General features: G+C 43.5%; 1 pseudogene across 1 annotated transcript in view; it reads left to right on the top strand.

The window, feature by feature from the left end:
* The first annotated feature begins 17,154 nt into the window (after positions 1–17,154).
* Positions 17,155–21,815, top strand: part of LOC310795683 (eukaryotic translation initiation factor 2D-like) — a 45,644-nt pseudogene continuing 40,983 nt past the window's right edge. The window contains exons 1-5 of the transcript in view: positions 17,155–17,277; positions 18,730–18,920; positions 19,003–19,086; positions 19,205–19,293; positions 19,398–19,505. The product of the transcript in view is annotated as a eukaryotic translation initiation factor 2D-like (transcript). The remainder of the gene's footprint in view (positions 17,278–18,729; positions 18,921–19,002; positions 19,087–19,204; positions 19,294–19,397; positions 19,506–21,815) is intronic.

The following is a 21,815-nucleotide window of genomic DNA, read 5'->3' on the forward strand; positions in this document are numbered from 1 at the left end:
GCGAGGAGCTGTGCAACGTCTTCGCTTATGTATTCTACTCCTTTTTTTAACGGGGCGATACCCCCTCCGACCACTAGATGGTGGTCTCCGATGGGGGTATGCCATAAAACCATTTCCGGTTTGGGGGTCAGGTCTTCCTGTTGCTTTTCTGACGATATTCTGAACTATGTCTCCAGCGATGCCTGATGCAGCAGTTTTAATATACGGTTTAGCAATAGTAAATCCACGTTTAAATAACGGAACTGCCATTCTGAATAGACTTCTAAACAGGCCACCTAGTCCCGCTCCATACTGTGTAGCGCTTCCGGAAAACCCCGCTAAATCCCCGCCCGCCTGTTTAACATAGTAATCAAAATAGTAATCCGACCCGTCGTTTCCGGCGTTTCCGGCGCTCTCATACGGCGTCATCATCATGCGTCAGCGTTTATGTCCAACTGGTCTGAAATGTAATTTGATAAGGACTTTTCCGTATGCAAATGGAATATGCTTGTTTTGATCGTTTTTCAACACCAGTTCAATGTCATCGATAACGTCCTTTGAGATAGGTGTGTAATAGACGGGGTCCAATGATAAAGTGGTCACGCGTCGGTCCGTGTCTGATATATTAATCGTTCTGAGCAGCTGTACATATTCATCACCCACGAGTTGATGCTGGCATATGTCTGAGTACACGAATATATTATAAACACCCGCGTCAATATCGGCTTGAAATTCAGCGGTCGCCGGCTTAGGAATGCAGAGGTGTTCCACATTTGGTCTCATCCCTAGGATGGTCGCCAGCCTTCCAGTACATATTATTTTTGATCCTGCGACCCCACCGATTTGGACATCATTTGTGACTTCATTATAGGTTAGTACTATAGGAGGGTTAGGGTTATTGAACACAGTCATACATGTGTGGTTGAAGCGTGATAAAATACTAGGGATTGACCCATAAGTTCCTATTTGCATAGAAACGGTTCTGAAAATCTTCTTTTTGCTTCTAACATCAAAAACCATTATGTCTGCGTCCTCTAATGGGAAGGTAGGCCAAGACTTCGGGTATTGAATTTCTACCAGGCCTACTTCAAAGGCTTCTCTAAACACTAATGGTTTCGCCAGCTTTGTCCGATAACTCCAAATTTTATTGTTCGGATATATAGCGATACAGGCGTTGCTAGGCAACGTAACGTAGAAGCCCGCCGCTTCCGTGGTGGCCATGTTGTGCATGACGTAACGCGGTGGCTGTCACGGGCAGAGTAGCCTCCTAGCTGTCATCCACCACTATAAATATTATATGTTAATCATATCACGCTCATTAATGCAGGAATTAAAAGATTCTGGATAACCGCGCCAGCTGACATAGACCTGTCTTACGCCTTTTGATTTCCTCCGTTTAATTATTCTCTCTATTTTAAACGGTTTGGTTTCATCAATAATGACCCTTTGAAGTTCTGGTTCATAAAAACACCCTTTTAACGATTCCCCGGATAAATCTCTGATGCGATAGACCACCGGATGTCTAGCGACTCGCTCATATATTATGAAATATTCTTCGGTATACCCACCTCTGTAGGCTTTATCGAATATGCCTCTTTGTTTTGAGATCCGCACGTTATCTCCGATATTAAACTTGAACGATGGGGTCGGCACGGTGTGTTTCTTGTATAGTCTATTAAAAACTATGCGTTCATTTGTTTTATTTACTTGGCTGGGTGTCATACCGATCGAGCGGTGTTTGGCATTATTGTAGGCGTAGACTAAATCACTTAGAATATCAATGTATCTTCTCGAGTTGACAGCTGTCAAATATCGCCACATCCGGGATTTTATCGATCTATTCAGCCTCTCGACAACGCTGGCCTTAGTCTCATTAAATGTCGTAAAATGTTTAATGTTGTATTCCTGGGTTAACTTTTTTGAAATTACGGTTGAAGAATTCTGTTCCTTTATCCGACTGTAATTTGATGGGAATACGACCGTGTATGAGGATACCTCTGAATGCCTCTGTGACAGCTAGACCCGTTTTATTTTTCAGAGGTTGGACCCATGCAAATTTACTGAATACATCTATACACGTTAGTAAATATTTAATGCCATCATTCTCCATCGAATATTCAGACATATCTACTAAGTCTATCTGAAACTGTTTATCGATTCCCGAGACAAATACTCTATTGCGTTTGAAATTTCTAAAAACCGGAGTATGTAGGGTATATGCATCTTGTTTTAATAGATAATCTTTGACGATGCTCTCATTCACCGGGCCCTCATCGTCATTTCTGACTGCCTCACAAAGTTTAGCAATGCTAGAGAAACCCGCGGGGTTAGCTGGGTCTAAATAGACCTTGTCTAATCGCTGCTCCATCATGATCTGACATTATGTCAAACAGTTATATATCTTATATTAGAGTGTGTCATGTGTGGTTATAGTCAACCAGCTAAACCGGATGTCACAGGGGGCTACATGGCCAGACGCACAGTCCGTACTCAAAAACAACCCGGGGTGTGTAATGGCAAATTATTGATCAAGTGTGTATTGATTGATTAATTATTAATTATGGCAATTCCATGCTGTATTTTGTGAACTGTGTTTTTCACCACATTGTAGAAGATTGCTGTACAGAGTTTTCCTGTGAGAACCTGTGTCCTGTTGTGACTAGACTGGATTTGTTATGTATTCTAGTGAACATCAGATTAGCTACATGGCTGAATGGAAACTTACTAGGCTGAATGGAACTTTTAGACAGTAGTGGAAAATCACTGCCCTCCACGCTGGGGGGCGGGCAACATTGGTTTTAGTATATGAACTGTTGTAAACAAGGATGCGGGGCTCTTGCATTGTCAATGTAGACAAGAGGAGACCTCCGTGCACGGAGACATGATTGTGGAAATAAAAAGACCTCCTATGAACATTTAAAACGGATATGTCATTATTGATGAATCGGCAGGGCATTGCATGTGGATTTTTCCTCTACAACTTGGGGGCTCGTCCACGGGATCTCACGACTGGGATGCGGACCTCTGGCATGTCGACTGGTGATAACCTCCTGTCAAAGTTGGACCTGAAAGCTCGATTAATGCTAAGAGAGCAGGAGTCGACATGCGGAGGAATGTAGCCCAGCGCTGTGATCTGCGGAACCTGGTGAGGCAAATACACACTGAATGCAATGTTGATTGATCAGTTTTATGTCAAATTGAGTAGCTGTGAAATTTAGAATAATGTTATACAATTGGTTCTAAAAATAGACAATTGTAACTACTGCTAAAAGCTACAGGTCTGGGGGATGTGTGTGCGTGTAAAACGGATGTAACCACTGCCTTAGTCAAAATAGGATTTGTCTAGAAGAGAGTGGTGCGGGGTCATGGTGATGCTCGCGTGAGATAATATTAGATAAAACTCACTATTGCCGTTATCGGATATACTCATCGCCTTGGATAACGGATCCAGAAGAGGGTGAGGCGTGCGTTAGTAGGAGGCGCACGCGTAAGGTAACTTACTAGAGCCGACTCATATTTGGGCAAGATTTAGAGAAGAATAAATCGGCCTGTTTGTCGACGGGCAAACAGTAAAGACGCAGACGCAGGTTGAAAGGTACACTTGGCGTCGACGTAAGTTGAAAGGTATACTTAGCGTCTAAAACTGCAGTATAAAGGGGTAAAGCAGCACATACCCAGACCTGAGCGTTGCGAAAGGAGGTATAAATTGTATGTAAAAAAAAAAAAAAAAAGAAAAGAAAAAAGAAAAGTTGTTTTCAAAAGGTCTCTTTCCTTTGAACAAAAAAAAAGAAATAAAAAAAAAGGGGAGAGTGTGGGTGAAACTGAGCAGTGAGGCTCATTGAGGAAGAAAAAAAAAATTAGAAAAATGAATGGGAAATGAATGGGAAATGACTGAGATATGAATGAGAAATTTCTGAATGAGAAAAATGAGAGGAAGAAAAATCACAAAGTTCACAAACTAAACTTTTTGTTTTGGGGCTAAATGTTCAAGTTAAACTTTTTGTTGTGGGGCTAAACGTTCAAATTGAACTTTTTGTTTTGGGATGCAAGCGTTAAACAGGGGCTAAACGTTCAAATTCAACTTTTTATTTTGGGGCTTAAACGTTCATATGTGTGTAGATAAGCCGGCCGGCAGGGGACAAACAGGGTTGTTTATTTTGTTATGTGGATCCACAGTGTGTTTTCTATACCTGTCTACAAAAGAGGGATTGGTTGTTATTTTGTTTTTATTGGTAATATCATAAGGTATTGGTTTTGATTTCGCACACACAAACAAAACCACAGTTGTTTAGAGAAAGCTCACGAGGAGCTATGGGTTTGTATTTGCAGAGGGCGAAATACACACCAGGAAAGCACATTTGTCTCAAGCAGACCTACACGCCACATTTAGAGGGAAATATAGACTGTATAAAAGTTATGGCCTAGGTGGTTTTGAAAAACCACAGAAAACAACAGCAACACATTTATTATGAAGGGGAAAAGAAAGTATGTCTGCCAGAAGCAATACATACATACCATACATACATACACTTTCAATTATCATGTGAGGAGTTTAATCTTTCGCTAGTGTCTCTTAATGTGTCTTAAAAAGGTCTCGACCTGGAATTGACCCGCGCCTCACCACCACCACCATGTAGCAGACTGAGAGTCAGCGCCAGGCTCAACTACACTGAAGACCGCCAGCGGTCCAGGCTCCAGCGGAGACCATCAGCACTCCGGGCAGGCTTCAGCCAGAGAACCGGCAGCAGCATCCGTACCAGCAGCCACCAGCCCTGAACACCGCAGCTAGCGGCCAGCAATGGGAGAGAGTAAAATCTCTCCCTCCCGTGTAAGTGTTTCACCACACCGGTGTGACGGCTACAGAAATGCATATGAGTGGTTTGCTTGCTGTAAAAGAATATATGACTGCCGTGGAGTTTTCGATTCATAGGCTTGGCCCGGAGGTTGACGCCACCTGGACAGTAACAGCAGAGAGGACTCAAGCGAGGCGAAGCAAGACGGAGCGGAGAGGGTGTGAGGCGCTGGTCAATCACAGGCGAGAGACTGACACGGCCGGAGACGCAAGCCAGTTGAGGGTGGAGGAGTTCACAGCAGAATTTTCTCCAAAGACACCAATTATGAGCAGATAAGTAATGACACACATGAACATTTGCATGTTACAGTTGTTTGACAAACCATTGTTTTAGTAAGAGAATCACACACTGTATACATTATGTACATGCAATGCACACAGAGCAAAAGTACTTTTTTGCAGTATTACAATACTGTTGGATAGAAGTTATGTTTTTTTTTTTAGGAAAAGGGATTATTTAGCCTGGGAAAAAAAAAAACTCTTATTGCCAAGCGAAAAGGTAAATGTTTGTGAACACACTGAGATTTCTCTTCCCCCCCGCTTCTCAGCCTGAAGCCTTGAAACCTGCAGCACCCTCCAGATAACCACAGTGCATAGCGCACACACATTTCCCAAGAGGACTGAAATTAATTGACACATGCGTTATATAACGCATCTGTCAAAGGGGGTAAGCAGCTTTTGTTTTTGTGTCTGTTTTTTGTTTTGTTTTTAAGTTTTTGTTGTTGTGGTGTATGTGTTTTGTGTGCCTGTGTGACTGAGACAATCAGATGGACAAGCAGACTGAGACAAGCAGATTGGACAATCACCATGGGACGATCTCCAATGCCAGATGCTGAGATCCAGCCTCCCACATTCTCCACCAGCGCAATTAGCTTAGGCTTTCCACACACACACACACATGCGTGAGCTGGACCACAGACGGTTTCCCCATGACGAATCGGATGCAGAGAGTCGTACTTTGCGTGGTTTGTGTAAAAACTGTGATCATGTGTATTAAAAAAGCGTTTTGGAGTCATGGGAGACAGGGGAGTGTGAACACAGTGTGAATGAGTGATGTTTGACGGTGAAAGGTGTGTGATCGTTGAAGGCAATGTTATTGTACACCAGTTAGACAGGAGAAAGGGGACTCCAGTGTGACTGGAGAGCGGAGAGGAGGACAAAGACTTGAGACATGACTTGGACTTGTAAAATAGACTAGAGTGACCATTTGCATCAAAATTGGGTCGTGGGTTCAATTTCCCAGCCTCTGAGTGGGCTGCATGCCAAAGTGCACTTGGTGTGTAGCCTATGTCTGCCAGAGGTTTGGAAATCGTCAACAATTGTAGTAAGAAACCCGAAAAAAAAAAAAAAAAAAAAACATTTGTAGCCTGTGAGAATGTTTTTGTATGAAATGTGAATAGCGGCTTGCTGATATGAGTGGATAGTGGAGGACGAAGTGGGAGGCGGGCCAAAACGATTTAGTGACTTCGACTACCAGGATCCAACACCAGTGAACAGGAGCCAATTACCAGAAATGTGTAAACTGTGTTTTTAAGAAGAAAAAATATGCCAAAAAGTGTGGAACAATAAAAAAGGCCATTGACCTCTGACACACTTCGTTTATGCTATGAAATCTTGGGTAAATAATCATGCTTGATTTGATATTAGCATAACTAAGAGTTTGATTTGAGCAAATGATACATTGTAACATAAGTATGTATTAAGTATTAAGTAAGTAACCGAAATGAAGGACTTATTAATTGTGATTGTGAACACATAGGGAAATTTTAATCTATATAGATGTGTGAGATGATACATTTTTTTCTAACAAGTTAAGGATAATAGTTATGTTAGTTTTCTTTGACTGTGTTTGAACTTATAGTTTGTTATCAATAATTTATTTTTAATATTGATAATAATGATTTATTCTTATCAAAAGTGTGGAATTGTAATGGCAAATTATTGATCAAGTGTGTATTGATTGATTAATTATTAATTATGGCAATTCCATGCTGTATTTTGTGAACTGTGTTTTTCACCACATTGTAGAAGATTGCTGTACAGAGTTTTCCTGTGAGAACCTGTGTCCTGTTGTGACTAGACTGGATTTGTTATGTATTCTAGTGAACATCAGATTAGCTACATGGCTGAATGGAAACTTACTAGGCTGAATGGAACTTTTAGACAGTAGTGGAAAATCACTGCCCTCCACGCTGGGGGGCGGGCAACATTGGTTTTAGTATATGAACTGTTGTAAACAAGGATGCGGGGCTCTTGCATTGTCAATGTAGACAAGAGGAGACCTCCGTGCACGGAGACATGATTGTGGAAATAAAAAGACCTCCTATGAACATTTAAAACGGATATGTCATTATTGATGAATCGGCAGGGCATTGCATGTGGATTTTTCCTCCACAGGTGAAACACATGTATCAGATTCGTTCCTAGCGGAAGTCCCGCAATGTTGACTATGACTATATATACACCTATATAGCATGATGAACCTATAACACCAACAAACAACCGTTTTTTATCTAAAAATGTTTTTTTATTACATAGGCATTGTAAACATTCTTTTCTCATCAATCAATCCCAAATAAGCCATACATACATGTAATGTTTATCACACAAATAATCCAAAACCAAATCTATGTTATGTCTAATACATACATCGTGCATGAATGCAAATATCACAATTAAATTACCTATTCCAAACATTGCATCCTCCTCAGAGAAAAACGAATCAAAAATGATATTAGGGGACACGTTTGTGTTATTACATAGTAAAAGCATCTCACCCCAGCAAACATTAGAACGTATAAAATCCATATGATTTTTAAAAGTATCATCATCACAGGTATGGATGATATCCTTTAATCTATTTCTAACAAAACAAACAGTATTAGGGTAAAATATATCCGTTAACATACTGACTAACCACCACATGGTTAGTCTAAAAAGATATAGCCTATTATAGCCTATAATAGCCTATAAGTGGGGAAAAAAAAAAAAAAAATCAGGGGTTAGACTGTGCCCACACCATAAAACCCTCGCCCACAAAATTATCATGTGGGAGGGATGTATTAATTGGATCAAATTCATCACATTTCCATCTGAGCGCCGTGGGGGGGTCGCACATGTCCGCAATTATGACCTCCGCTGCTGCCATTAATCGTTCATTCGAATGAGTGTCCCCTGTAATTAGCCAAAGGACTCTAGCAATGGCTGAAACAAGCTGAGGAGAAAACACTAAATCAAATATTTCGCTGCCGTAAAGCCCAAATATGTCATCATCGTATGCAAACACACATGAATGTTGAAGTTGACTGGGGTGATCAAAAATGCAACCGTTGCATAAAAGTCTCGCTTTCGTCCATGCTGCTGCACGGATGCACCGCACAAGAAGGGCCCTGATTCCCCGCACAGCAGATATGTCAATGCGTTTTGGAGGTGGTGTGTGCTTTGCGCCTGTGGGGGTTGTCTGGCAGGGTAGTCCGATTGTTATGTTCCAATAACATGCGGACTACGACGTTACGTTAACACGTTTATTAGGCATGCCTCTAGCTTCCACATACATCAACATCCGCTTTCCGACAGGCAGCACGTAAACCCCTTGTGTCGTCTTAAAGGCACAGTGTCCCATACACAACATTTCCTCCCCCCCACAGGAAACCAGAAGAACAGGTGAACAGTTTTTTCTTTCTTTTTTTTTTTTTTAAACTAGGCGGACTGGGTGGACTACCAGTCGCCAGCATAGCCATGTGGATTATTCTGCACATTTTCACATATTCATCACTTTGATCAAAATCTATCCCAAGAAAATATTTTAACTTTCCCAAATCTTTCATCTTAAACTTTGCTGTGAGCATCTCCTTCACAAGTCTCAGTGCATTTTCATCACTGGCGGCGATGATCAAATCATCAACCCATATTATAATTATAACTTTTTCATTTTCTGTTTCCCTTGTGTAAACACAATTATCAGCTGGATTTTGCTCAAACCCGTTTTCGCTCAGATACTCATGTAGTGTTTTATTCCAGTTTCTACCAGACTGTTTCAACCCATATAGTGACTTTTCAAGCTTATACACCAATTTTTCATTTGTGCTAGATTTTACTTCATAACCTTCTGGCTGATCCATATAAATCTCGCAATCTATTGGTGCATGGAGGTAGGCAGTTTTTACATCCATCTGATGTAAAATCAGGTTTTCCTGTGCTGCCTTCTGCATTAACACTCTGATACTGGTCAGGTTTGCAGTAGGAGAAAATGTTTCTTCATAGTCTACACCATACATGGGCAACATACGGCCCGCGGGCCGTATGCGGCCCGCGGGCGCCCCCTGTGTGGCCCGCGATGGAATTGCAAAAAAAAAAAAAAATTTTTTTTTTTTTTTTTTTTTTTTTTTTTACAGTGCACCTGAACGCAACATGCAAGATACCTGCTGAATAAGTGTCCAAATGTTCATGTCATTCTGGCCAATACTCTGTTATAGCATTTCAGTCTGGAATATGGAATATCTTTCAATAATATTTATGACTAAAAGGCTAAAAGTAATCTCATGTGTAAGAAATGACTGTTCTACATTGAAGTAGAAATTGAAATAATTAACTTGTTGGTTTTGGATTTATTTAGCTTCAAGAGTGCATTTTTGTTCTTGTGTGACCCTCAACACAGGCTTTGAGAATCCCGGGCCACTTACTGATACTTATGCTTAAATTAACCCACTCATATTCTGGTTTATTTCAAGAAAAACATTTTGGCTAGTGGAAATTCTAATTGGCTGGTAACTTTAAAATCTAGCAGCCATATTGGCAGGTGGTGAAAAAAGTTAATTTCAAGCCCTGCAGGGAGAGCAGGTGGTGACATAGGAGTGAAACAAGGATCAAATATTGGTGGTTAAGACTGAATAATGACATCACAATTGTTAATTTAAAATGAGTTATTCCTCTAAACCTGGCTTCAAATGCCCCAAATTTTTCACGCTGGCGCCGTTCAGCCCTCAGCAAAATCTGGTAGCGAGGACATTTTTTTGTGGCCCTCTCTATCATCAAAGTTGCCCATCCATGGGTTACGGCATGAAAATATTTGTTCGGCCCCCGGCAACAATCTGGGTTTCTCATGTGGCCCCCCATGAAAAATAGTTGCCCACCCCTGGTCTACACCCATCTTTTGACTGTATCCTTTGGCTACGTATCGTGCCTTGTATTTTTCAGATCCATCAACATTGTTCTTTATAGCATACACCCATCTACCCCCCACTGCTTTCTTATTCTCAGGCAAGTTGGTTAGGGTGAAAGTGTCATTTTCTTTTAGCGATTGTATCTCATCATCCATCGCATCAACCCATTCCTTTGATTTATTTGAGGTTACTGCCTCTCCGAATGTCTGGGGAACGTTACACATTAGTCTGTAACAGTAATCTATGTTTGTTAAGACCTGATCTTCACTCTCTTCACCAGATACGTAATAATTTAGATGATGTGGTTTATTCCTTACTCTAGAAGGATATCTCGCAGTCGCAGGCTCAGTGTGGTCAGCCTCGTCTGTCTGTTCTTGGCTGTCTACTTCAGGCATGGGCACTGGACCTGGGTCCTGAGCATGTTCTGTACACACGTCTGTATTCTGCCTGGTCTTCCTAGCCGTATTTTGTTCCACACAGTCATCATCGTCCTCAGACGTCACATCTGTCTGTGTCTGTCGTTCTACTGTTGTTTTGGTTACAAACTTTACCAGTCTGTGTTTCTGTACTTTCCCACTGTCGGGATAGTAGATCAAATAAGCTGGACTGTTTTTGTCGTACCCAACAAAAATTCCTTCTTCACACCTTGAATCTAGTTTCCTTTTGTCCTGCTTATAGGCATAACATACTGACCCAAACTTTTGCATCCTGGAAAGGTTAGGCCTTCTTCCAGTTAGCATGAAGTACGGTGTCTGTTTCGTGCGCTTATTAAAGCATCGGTTTCTCACTACGGCTGCTGTCTGCACTGCGTAGGTCCATAGAGTTTTTGATAACTTGCTCTCTATCAGCATGCACCTAGCCATATCAAATAGGGTGCGCCAGTTTCGTTCAGCAGTCCCGTTTTGGTGTGGTGAGTACGGTGCTGATGTTTCGTGTCTGATTCCATTTTTGCTCAGTAGTGCCTGGTAATTCTTTCCCATAAATTCAGTACCATTGTCAGACCTGATACATTTTATCTTCCCGTATGGGGCTGTATCGGCAAGAAACTTCTCTGTTGCTTGCACTGTGTCGCTCTTACTTTTTAGGAAATAAACAAAAACTGCACTGGAATAATCATCAGTGAATGATATCGCAAACTTACACCCGTCTCTGGACTCTGGGTCTATGGGTCCCGCTAGATCTGTGTGTACTAGCTCTAGAGCTGCTTTGGCTCTTACATCAGGATCCCTATTTCTAGTTTGGATAAACTTCCCTTGAGTGCACACCTCACAATCTGAACCAGGCCGGTCTGTTTTACCCTTGATTTTCATACCATCAGCAACACTCTGTAATTTCTGAATATCGTCATAGTTGCAATGCCCTAGGATTTCATGCCATGTCTGTACGTCATAGCTTCCCTTACACTGATCACCATCACACCCATCATTTACTGTATGTAAATAGTACAGTCTGTTGTACACATGGATGTGGAATTTAGTACCGTCTTTGTGTAGTAGCTGGTCCTTCCCTTCCTTGAAGATCACGGTCGCTCCGCTGGCAGTAGCTGCTTTTACAGAAAAGATGTTCTGCGGATATGAGGGGATGTATAACGCCTTTCTCAGCGTCGCGTTGTGACATCGTCCTCCGCTGTCTATCAAGCACACCTCCGCATCTCCTCTGCGCTCAGCGACTCCGTTGCACCTTGTACCATCGGCCAACTCCATGACGTGACCCTCAGGCTGGAATGTTTCGTCGAACCTCTTGAACAATGCTATATCAGTAATGATATGCGAAGTCGCTCCTGCGTCGACCATCAGACCTCTCCTCTGGACATCACGCTCCGGCTGGGTCTCAGCATCCCCGTCGTTGTCGCTCACTCGGAATGCGTACTCACTGCTGCTCGGCTCCTCTGAAACTTGTCTTGCTTCATCTCGCCGCTGCTGTTTCCGTCTGCAGTTAGCATCTCGGTGTGTGGAGCTTTTACAGTGACTACACCACTGTTTGCGTTGACATTGTCTGGCTTTATGGCCTTTCAAGCCGCATCTGAAACACACAATGTCTGTGCTCTCGCCTCCACGGTCATTGGCACTCGCCGTGGCGGGTCTTGCACTCGGCTGCACTCGTGCCTTCATGACGTTGTCATTAGATGTTGTAGCAGTGCTCATTCTTTCAGTGTCTTCGTAGCTCCGTAATTTAGTTTTAAATTCGGCAAATGTCATTGCGTCATCTCTTTGTGTGACATGGATAGCAAAAGGTTTGTATGATTCTGGTAATCCCTTCAAAATCATTGCTACCAACAGCCCGTCACTCAATGCCTCGCCGGCGTTTCTCAAAGCAGTGATGGCTGTCTCTGCACGTATCACATACTCCGTCACACTCTCACCGCTCGACTTTTGGAGTGAAGTCAGCTCTGTGTATAGACTAATTATGCGTGGTTTTCCTTTACCTGCATAATAATCTCTCAAAATCTTCAACGCTTTCCGCCCGTTGTCGGCTGCTTCTCGCATGACCAGCGACAAACTTTTATCGTCCAGGAACTGGATCAGCTCTGCATATGCTTCGGCGTTCTTCGGTGCGTCTGCCGCTGCTGCTGCGGCACCGGCGGCTGGCTCATTTAAAATAATGTCCTTTAGCCCTTGCAGCCGAAGATGTCCCAAAAACTTTGTCTCCCACAGTTCATAGTTCTTCTCGTCCCCATCGAACACTAGCCTAGACCAGCGGCCACCCGACTCGGAAGCGCGCCTAGCCATGTTGCTTGCTAGCTTAACGTTAGCGTTAGCTTGCTAACTTCTCACCGGGACACGCGGTTCGTTGCGACCTTCTCGGTGGTAAACGCTGAATACCCTGGGTAACTCTGGGCCCATAACCTGTTAGCAGAGTTGGTTAATGCAGCAGTTCTTCACGTGCACTCCCAGAGTAGCAGCAAGATGGAGGAAATAAATACACGAGGAACAGTTTCTCTTTCTCTCTCACCCTGTGGCGCTTCTCCCATGGAGGTTTATTGACACTGACTCTGGGTCAGAGAGACACACACATACATACGTTTCAGTGCATGTCATTGGCTGTAACCACCTGTGTTGCGTTCAGGTAACATCCTAAATTACAATGTTGTACAATTGAGAGCATATTCTCTTTTATATCAACAGTCATCTCCATGTAGGAGGAGGAGGAGAGAGAGGGTCATCTCCATGTAGGAAGAGGAGGAGAGAGAGGGTCATCTCCATGTAGGGAGAGGAGGAGAGAGAGGGTCATCTCCATGTAGGGAGAGGAGGAGAGAGAGGGTCATCTGACAGACTCATATTACGTCCTGGGATTGAGTGAGAAGTTGGGGGTACACTGAATATGCCCGCCCCCACACAATTTTTTTTAAGTGGCCCATCCAGCAGAGGATAAATGCCATCTGTTATAAACAGTCTACTCTTGTTTGTATATTTAGTTCGCCCAAATACAGGCCAGTAGTATTTGTAAGTTGTCACTTAACTACTGCTTGACTTCAGGGAGTAAGGATCATTACCTGACCTGTAGTGGTGTTGGTCATTTCAGATAAACACATGGCTCTGACTAGCTCCTCATCACAAGGATGCCAGTTAGGAGATGAGCATCAGTGTTATGGCAAAACCAGGAATACACCTGTTTTAGGTTGATTGATTTCTAAATATTGTGTCACCTGAACTGGTCTCTCTGTCTCCTCTAATCTGTCACTGCTGACTCCACCTGGCCTCTTAAACAGATCAGTGCATGTATTCAGAAGTGACAGGACTGATGGCTGTCTATAGGAGACTTTTCAAATGGCTATATTCAGTTTAACTCAAAGGTAATAGTTTGATAGGGTGCACCATTACAAATGATTTAGCTAAAGCTCATATTTAGTTACAGTTAAATCAAACAACAGTAGATAGCTATGCCTTCACTCTCCTTGGCGTCCTTGCCCTGCTAGTAGGTAGTAATTGTTACAATAGGGCCTAGTGACTATAGGCTATACAGGGGATTTAGAAGTGGGTATTCACTGCTGACTACGAAATAAGTGGGTATAGCCTGCTCCGTATACGAGGGATCAGCCAAGCAGCATTTTGGTAAACAAGCCGCGTCACTGGTGGGTCTCGCAAACGGCAATGGAACCCTATGGAGCCTGAGTTTGAGCATCTGACTCTAGCGTATTTACAATTTAAAAACTGCGACAGTTCACACAACTTTAGCACGACATGCATATATTATAGCCTACATCAAACTCTTGAGCTACTTCTGCTCTCACTCAGAATGTCGAAATATAAGCGGTGATGTATAGTGTTTGAGATATAGGTACTAACGTTTGTTTGGCACAACTCATACGAGTTAACTGCTGCACTGCCGCTTATCGCTTAAATAGGTTCAAAACCAGCCTCGCCTGTGCCATTACATCAGAAGTGGGATGGAAGTCATTGGAGGCGTAGCCCCGGGAGCGTGAGGGAACGCGGAGAGCTCCACAGGTGGAGGTAGAGTTAAGCTAGTTAGTTAAGCTGACGTTATAGAAATAGCAATGTTGCCCTCTATCGTTAACGTTACCAGCAAGTTAGCTAACGCTAGTTTATATGATAACGACCCAGGCCCGCGCAACAGGTTAGCATAGCGAGCTAGCAACAGTTCGTAGCTAGCTAGTTTAACGTTAACTGGAACAACATCACATAGCCTAGTATTGTAAACATATGAAAACCATATTGTTTATCTTACCTGGCTGTAGCCTTGTACCAAGACGCTGATGCAATGTAATGCAGTGTAATGTAATCAGCGTCTTGGTACAAGGCTAACCTGGCTGCAGCATACTAGCTGCATTTGCCAGGTAGAAAGCTCTCCAGTCCGTTTCACCGTGACACGCTGTGCTGGACCATGAGATCGGCATGCTGGAAGAGGCGACCCACCTGCAGACCATTTTAGAAGATATGACCAACCTGACAGCCGAGCCCACTAAGCTGCCTCCAGCCAGCGAACAGGTGATCTTGGACCTGAAAGGTTCTGATTCCAGCTACACCTACCAGACGCCTCCAGCTTCTCATAGTGACACACCATCCAGGAAGAGCAGCACCAGCAGTGACTACCCGTCAGGATCAGTGAGGCATGTTCCCTCCCTGTACTCCATCAGCTGGGCTGTGAATGGAATACACATCCAGGACCCCGTCAGCTCCACCAATCGGCTGGCTACAGGGTCCGGGACAGGCGGGAGCGGGGGGGCTGAGGACGGCTCGCTGGCCCCCCCACACAATGCCAACACGCACCATGGAGAGAGGCCGCTCGCCATGTCTGCATTGGGGAAGACTTGCTCGGCCGGGGATCAGCTGCCATTGTTGGGTGCGTTGAATTTGGATGCCCCGAGGAGCAGCAGCAGCAGCAGCAAGGCCACCACCCCCTCCTGCTCCGAAGACACTACACACATCGACATCCTGCACCAGTCGCAGACTCACACGGCCACCATCTGCCGCAAACCGGGAGCACATCGGATGGGGACGTTCAGTGGGGTGGAGCCCATCGCCATCTGCACCCCCCAGGTGCCCTCGAAAGCCCTGGCAGGGACCAGCGAGCATGTTTTCAAACCTCCCGCCATGGGAGGAGCTCCGCTGGCTGGTGGTTTGGGTCAGGGCAAACTCTGCACCTCCACACAGAGCCTCAGCGCATTGTTACCCCGCTCCTCCTCCGTGTGCCCATACGACAACCTGGTTCCGGGTCACATGCCCCTCCCGGTGCCTGTGCCCACCACCACCAAACAGCAACAACAGGGACAACAGGGACAGCACCAACAGCTACATCACCAACAGCAGCAACAAATTCAACAACTCGGCCAACAGCAACCCAACGCGCTGCAGCAGCAGCAGCAGCAGCAGCACCGTCCTCAGCAGCCGTTGCTCCGGCAGCAATATAATCAACAGCAACAATACCAGCAACCTAATCAACAACAACAACTGCGTCAACATCAGCAGTCATTGCCTCAGCAACTGCAACAGCTGCAACACAATCAGCATCATCAATAGCAGTGCCAGCAACAACAGCTGTTCCAGCAGCGGCAGAGAACCTTGGCTATGGCTCTGGGGCACGGCGCTCACTACCAGCCCCAGGCTCCGCTGCCAGCCCAGTAGCAGTACCAACACCCAGAGGAGAGCCAGGGGGGCCGAGGAGCAGGAGACAAGTTGACCCTCCTCAGAGCATGGATGTATAGGAGTCAAGCTCTGAATGACTGTGACCAATGGTCGCTCCACCCCTCCAACCAATCACAAATGAGGCTGACAGACAGACGCTACCGGTCCGCTTGCTTCCCTGTTGCATAGCTTCCCACACACACACACACACACACACACACACACACACACACACACACACACACACACACACACACACACACACACACACACACACACACATGCTTGTTCAATAGATGATGGTGGATCCACATCGGACACTCCGGTCTATCATTGGAACTCAAAGTGTCAATACCTTCTGGAAGAAGAAAAAAACATTGCAGTGTTTTGACACAGTTACAACTTATTTGTATTTGCACTTATATTTTTAACTGCAATTTCCACAATTTTGTACTTTCTATTTTCATACTTATATTACTTACTTACTTATATTTAGCTCAACAGCCATTTAAGCACAATTTGTTTCTTTTTGTACATTTTAAAAGTTAATTTTAGCTACTCTTATGTGCTTTGACTATGTTGCAATGTTGCACATCTGTTTATACTGGTTTATACTTAGATCTTCAATTGTATGCACAATGTTTGTATATTGATTGCAATTACTACTGTTATTTGAGTGCAATGTTACATAGCTGATGTTTAGTGTATGTTTAATTGTAAGCACATTTTTTGTTTTTATTTTACACTTGCTTTGGCAACTTTCTCATGCCAATAAAGCCTCATTGAATTGAATTGATTATCTAAAGTTCTGCTTCCTTTTAGGCCGTAGTTTGACAATACTAGTGCAGTCACAAAACAACTATGCCATGGTACAAAACCTAAAGCCAATGTTCTGCTATTTCGCCACTGAGATCTTTAAAGCTGGCTCACATCGAATATTTGAATTGTGTGTTTCCCAGATGCATCTGGGATTGTTTAGTTGTTGCGGAACTAAACCGTGTCACTGCAGCAGCACATTTTCCTGTCGGACAGCATTATGTGTCGGAACATAATACCAAACGCATTTGCCGACTTTCCAGACCATTTGGTGCTGTCACAAACCAACATGCTGACTGGCTGGTAGTTTATATTTATTTTCAAATAAAATGTTCGCCAAGGTGTTTCGTGTCAAATCCAACACCGTGATCAAAGGATCAGACAGGTGAGTCGAGGCTAAACTGTGAAAACCAGCGCCTCGGTAACGTTACTTTGGTACAAGCACTGTGCTTTGTTTTACTTATTATGCGTATGTCGCTAACGTTACGTTAACGCCCTCCCCCCCCCCCTGTAACGTTAACTGCCGTTTGTCTCGCTTACAGAAAACATCCGTAGTGTTTCAATTAAAAGAACTAAGAAACAAGCCCGAGAGGAGATTCATTGTCCTAATTACCTAATGGTGATTACACTAATGATGTGATGTCACTCAAGCAATGATGACATCATTACTGATGACATCATCATTGTGCTCGAGTGACATCACCAATTATACATAAAGGGATTTATGATTAATTTGAGTGTGTCCTTGGTCCTGGAGGCTTTGGAGAGCACTGTTCCATATTGCCCGCAGAAATAGATTTTCGGTCTAACATATAGGAATATCAATGTAAATTATATGATTTAGTTTAGGGAGTAAGGACTATTACTACCTCATGATAACATGGAATTTAAATGGTCCCCATAATAGATTACAAACAGGCAAAAGAATAAAAGATAAACATAAAAAATGAAATAAAATCAATCGCAAATGTTTATACACACATGCAACCGAACATTTCAAACACAGCTTAGGTAGAATGGGAACTACGGGAAAAGTAGGGATTACAGCAATGTGGTTTTCAAAAACAGCTGTAGGCCTTACTGGGGAAAAAACAAATTAGTGCAGAATATTCATTTCATATTAGGCAAAAATATTCATTCAGTGAACGAATGAATGAATTAATTTATTAGACAGTTGTTAAAAATACAAATGAACAGATACAATCCATGAACCACATAAAAATTGTCAAGGAATAAAACACAATACTTACAATATACAATATATACAAGACTTGTTTCCATTGTGGTCCTCGTTTGTAAAAAAAATAATATTCAGTGGTCAGCCCAGCACAAGCCTTCCAAGACAGAATAAAACAGCATTATCAACAATACACACACCACAAACGGAAACCACAAACCGCGACAGTTATACAATGCATGGCTGTCTGCAGCTCGTCACCCATCCCTTCACTGCTGTTTTAAAAGGCTTACTTGGCAGTGACAATTTCTTTCAAATGGGGTAACACAACATATTCCATTCTGTGGCTGCAGACTACAGAAAGGCATTTTTTCCGAGATGCAGTTCTAAACCTACAGGGGACAACATTTGCCTCACTAGCTCTTGTAGAGTACCCATGAGTTTTGCTGACTCATTTATAATAGTTGGGGACGGAGACAAACACTATTCTGTGGGTAAAGAAAGACCCAACTTCAAATGCCTTACCCTGCTCTCAATGAGTGATGTAAACAAATTAAAATGTGTGATTTCACCCTTGAAATCCCCTTAGCCAGCTGCCACGGAATCCATTCCATAACCTGCCACATGTATATATGTATATTCTTCCTTGTTGTCATTCAGGAGAAAGCTCAAAGCTGACGTCTCCACAGCCTTCCCATCGTTGTCGGCAGAGGAGCTGTCCGAGCTCGTCCCCAACAAAGAGGAACTGAACGTAGTCAAGATTTATGCCCACAAGGGAGATGCCATCACACTTTATGTCCTCCATAAAAACCCAATGTTCTTTGAACTGGAGAAACGACTCTATCCCACAGGTAAATAGCTATTCACTTACATTGATAGGATCGATTGGATGAAGTTGAGTAAGTTAGATGATTAATTGCAGCCATTTTTCAGTGTATATGCTTTGGCACTACCCTTCTGCCCTGCCGACATTCACAACATGGGCCCCGGTGCTGCAGAAAATGATTGGAGGAGCAGGTAAGCTTCTTTTTTGTACACGATTAAAACGGGCACAGATTGAGATATACAACACGTTTCATATCGGTGACAACGTGCAGTAATCAAATCAAATCAAAATCATAACGCTTCTCCAAAGATCTGATGTTGCCAGGAGTGGTCGTGCCTTCCAGCGGTCTGCCCGAAGTGAAACGGGGCGACTGCTGTGCCGTCAGTGGTGAGCAACAGGTAAAGTTGATCACACGTGAGAATCCTCCCCTGTTCTTCACAGTCTCTATCTAGTCTGTGTTGTGACCCTCCCCCCCCCCCCCCCCCCCCCCGGTTGGTTCCAGAGCGCCCGTGGCAGTCGGCACCGCGGTGATGTCCAGTGCAGAGATGCACAGTGAGGGCATGAGAGGGAGAGGAGTGTCTGTCCTCCACACGTACATGGATAACCTCTGGTGAGCAGCCTCCATCAACCTGCAAATCTCATTCAGGAATTGATTGTGGATTAATGCAGTACCACATATAATCTGTGGTGCAGAGACTATTTATGTCTATTCATTCCCAACACGAGGGTCGCAGGTTCGAGCCCCCGTGTTACCTCCGGCTTGATCGGGGCATCCGGCACAATTGGCCGTGTCTGTGGGTAGGAAGCCGGATTAGGGGTGGTACAGTATGTGTCCTGGTCGCTGCACTAGTGCCTCCTTTGGTTGGCCTGTTCGGCGGGAGGGGAATTGGGGGAATTAGCGCGATCCTCCCATGGGTTACATCCTGCCGGTGAAACTCCTCGCTGTCGGGTGAAAAGAAGCAGCTCGCGACTGCACATGTATCGGAGGAAGCATGGTGCTAGTATATGGCTCTTCCAGTCCCCAGATCGGCAGAGGGTGGAGCAGCGCCTGGGACAGCAGGGGGAATTGGCCAAGTACAATTGGGAAGAAAGAAAAAAAAGCTTGAAATAAGCATATTTATAAGCAGAAGTTACGATACAGTAAATCTTCTTCTTCTTCTTATGTTGACGATGATGATGATGATTATTATCATTTATTTTTATTTATATATATATATATAATTCTCTTTTTATTTAGAAAAGTCTTTTCACATTAACTTCAGTTGAACATTTTTCAGAGTAGAGTAGCCCTTCATTATTTTACATTCAACAGTACACATTTGTACATTTTCATACATTTAGCAACTGTGCATGGTTGGATAGGCTCAACCTGGTTCCAATATAACCAAAGCATTTCTTGTTACATTACCTACTCCTTTCAAAACTTTTCCTTCTTTATATTATTTACTTGACATAAAACAAACCACAAAAACAAGAACAAAAAAACAAAAAACAACAGAGAGAGAGGGGATGCTCTACTAGTTTGACACAATCATAAGAGGTACAAAGTTCTATACAAAGTCTCGTCTTTTAGGTGTTATAAACTCAATCGACTTTTCCCAAATCCTCACAAATCTGTCCTTCTTTTTTTCTTTTCTTTTTTATAATATTTTTATTGCGAGGCGGAGTACAGTCCACATTGGTGCATGGTCAAGTGAACATATTTTTTACAGAGAACAATATTACAGGTTAGAGTGTAGTTATCTTTTCTCCCCCCCCCTTTTTTTTATAACACACAAGGCTGAACAAACATAATAAAATAAACAAAACAAAAAAACAAAAACAAGGCGAAACAAACAAACAAAAACAAAAAATCACACACTCACACTCCGAATTTACAATGTGATGAGGGTACTTGCAAAAAAAAAAAAAAAAGTATATGTATGTATATATACACATATTGTGCATTGGGTCCTGCACAAGAGGAGATCAACCAAGCGAATCACCCACCACCCTTGACTTCGTCGAGGTAGGCCAGAAACGGCTCCCAGACGACTAGAAATCTCCCGAGTGAGTTGGTCCGCAGGTACCTGAGTCTCTCCATCCGTATAACAGAGGTCATGTCCGCCAGCCACAGCTGGAAAGAGGGTGGAGAAGGGGACTTCCACTCCTGCAAAATGAGTTTCTTGGCAACGACTGTTCCCTGCATCAGAGATTGCTGCACAGCTGCAGAGAAGTCCAAAGAGGACTCCGAGCAGCCAAAAATGGCAAGTTCTGCCTCCGGCTGAAGGGCTATCCTGTAGGCCTTAGAGTACCAATCAAATATCCTGGCCCAGAAACCAGTCAATGAAGGGCAGCTCCAGAAAGCATGAGACAGAGTGCTCTCTGATATACGACACCTGACACACAGTGGTGAGACAGAGGGGTACATCTTGTGCAACTTATGGTTAGAATAGTGAAGACGGTGAGTGACCTTAAATTGAATCAGCTGGTGTCTACTGTTAACTGAGCAAAGCTGTATCACAGACATACTCTTGTCCCATATTATGTCAGACAAGTCAATGCCAAGTTCCCCCTGCCACGCTTCTCTAATCCTCTCAGTAGAGGCCATGATACAATTGTCAAACAGACATACAAATCTAGAAATGAGATGCTTGGAGTGAGCAGGGCTTAGCAGTACATCAAAAAATGCATTTTCATCTGGAAGCACTTCAAAAGTGTGAATTTTGGATCAAACATAATTTCTGAGTTGCAGGAATCTGAGCCAGTTCGTGCCAGGCAACTCAAACTTCCTCTTCAGTAGATCAAAGGATGCGAAGTGACCATCTATATATAAGTCTTTGATGGAGACTAGCCCCTTCTCACTCCAAGCATGGTAATTTTTGTCTGACCGTGGACACAGAAAAGAGTGATTGAAACAGATGGGCATATGGACAGAAAC

The sequence above is a fragment of the Poromitra crassiceps genome (assembly GCF_964638095.1).
Source record: "Poromitra crassiceps genome assembly, chromosome: 21".
NCBI lineage: Eukaryota > Metazoa > Chordata > Actinopteri > Beryciformes > Melamphaidae > Poromitra > Poromitra crassiceps.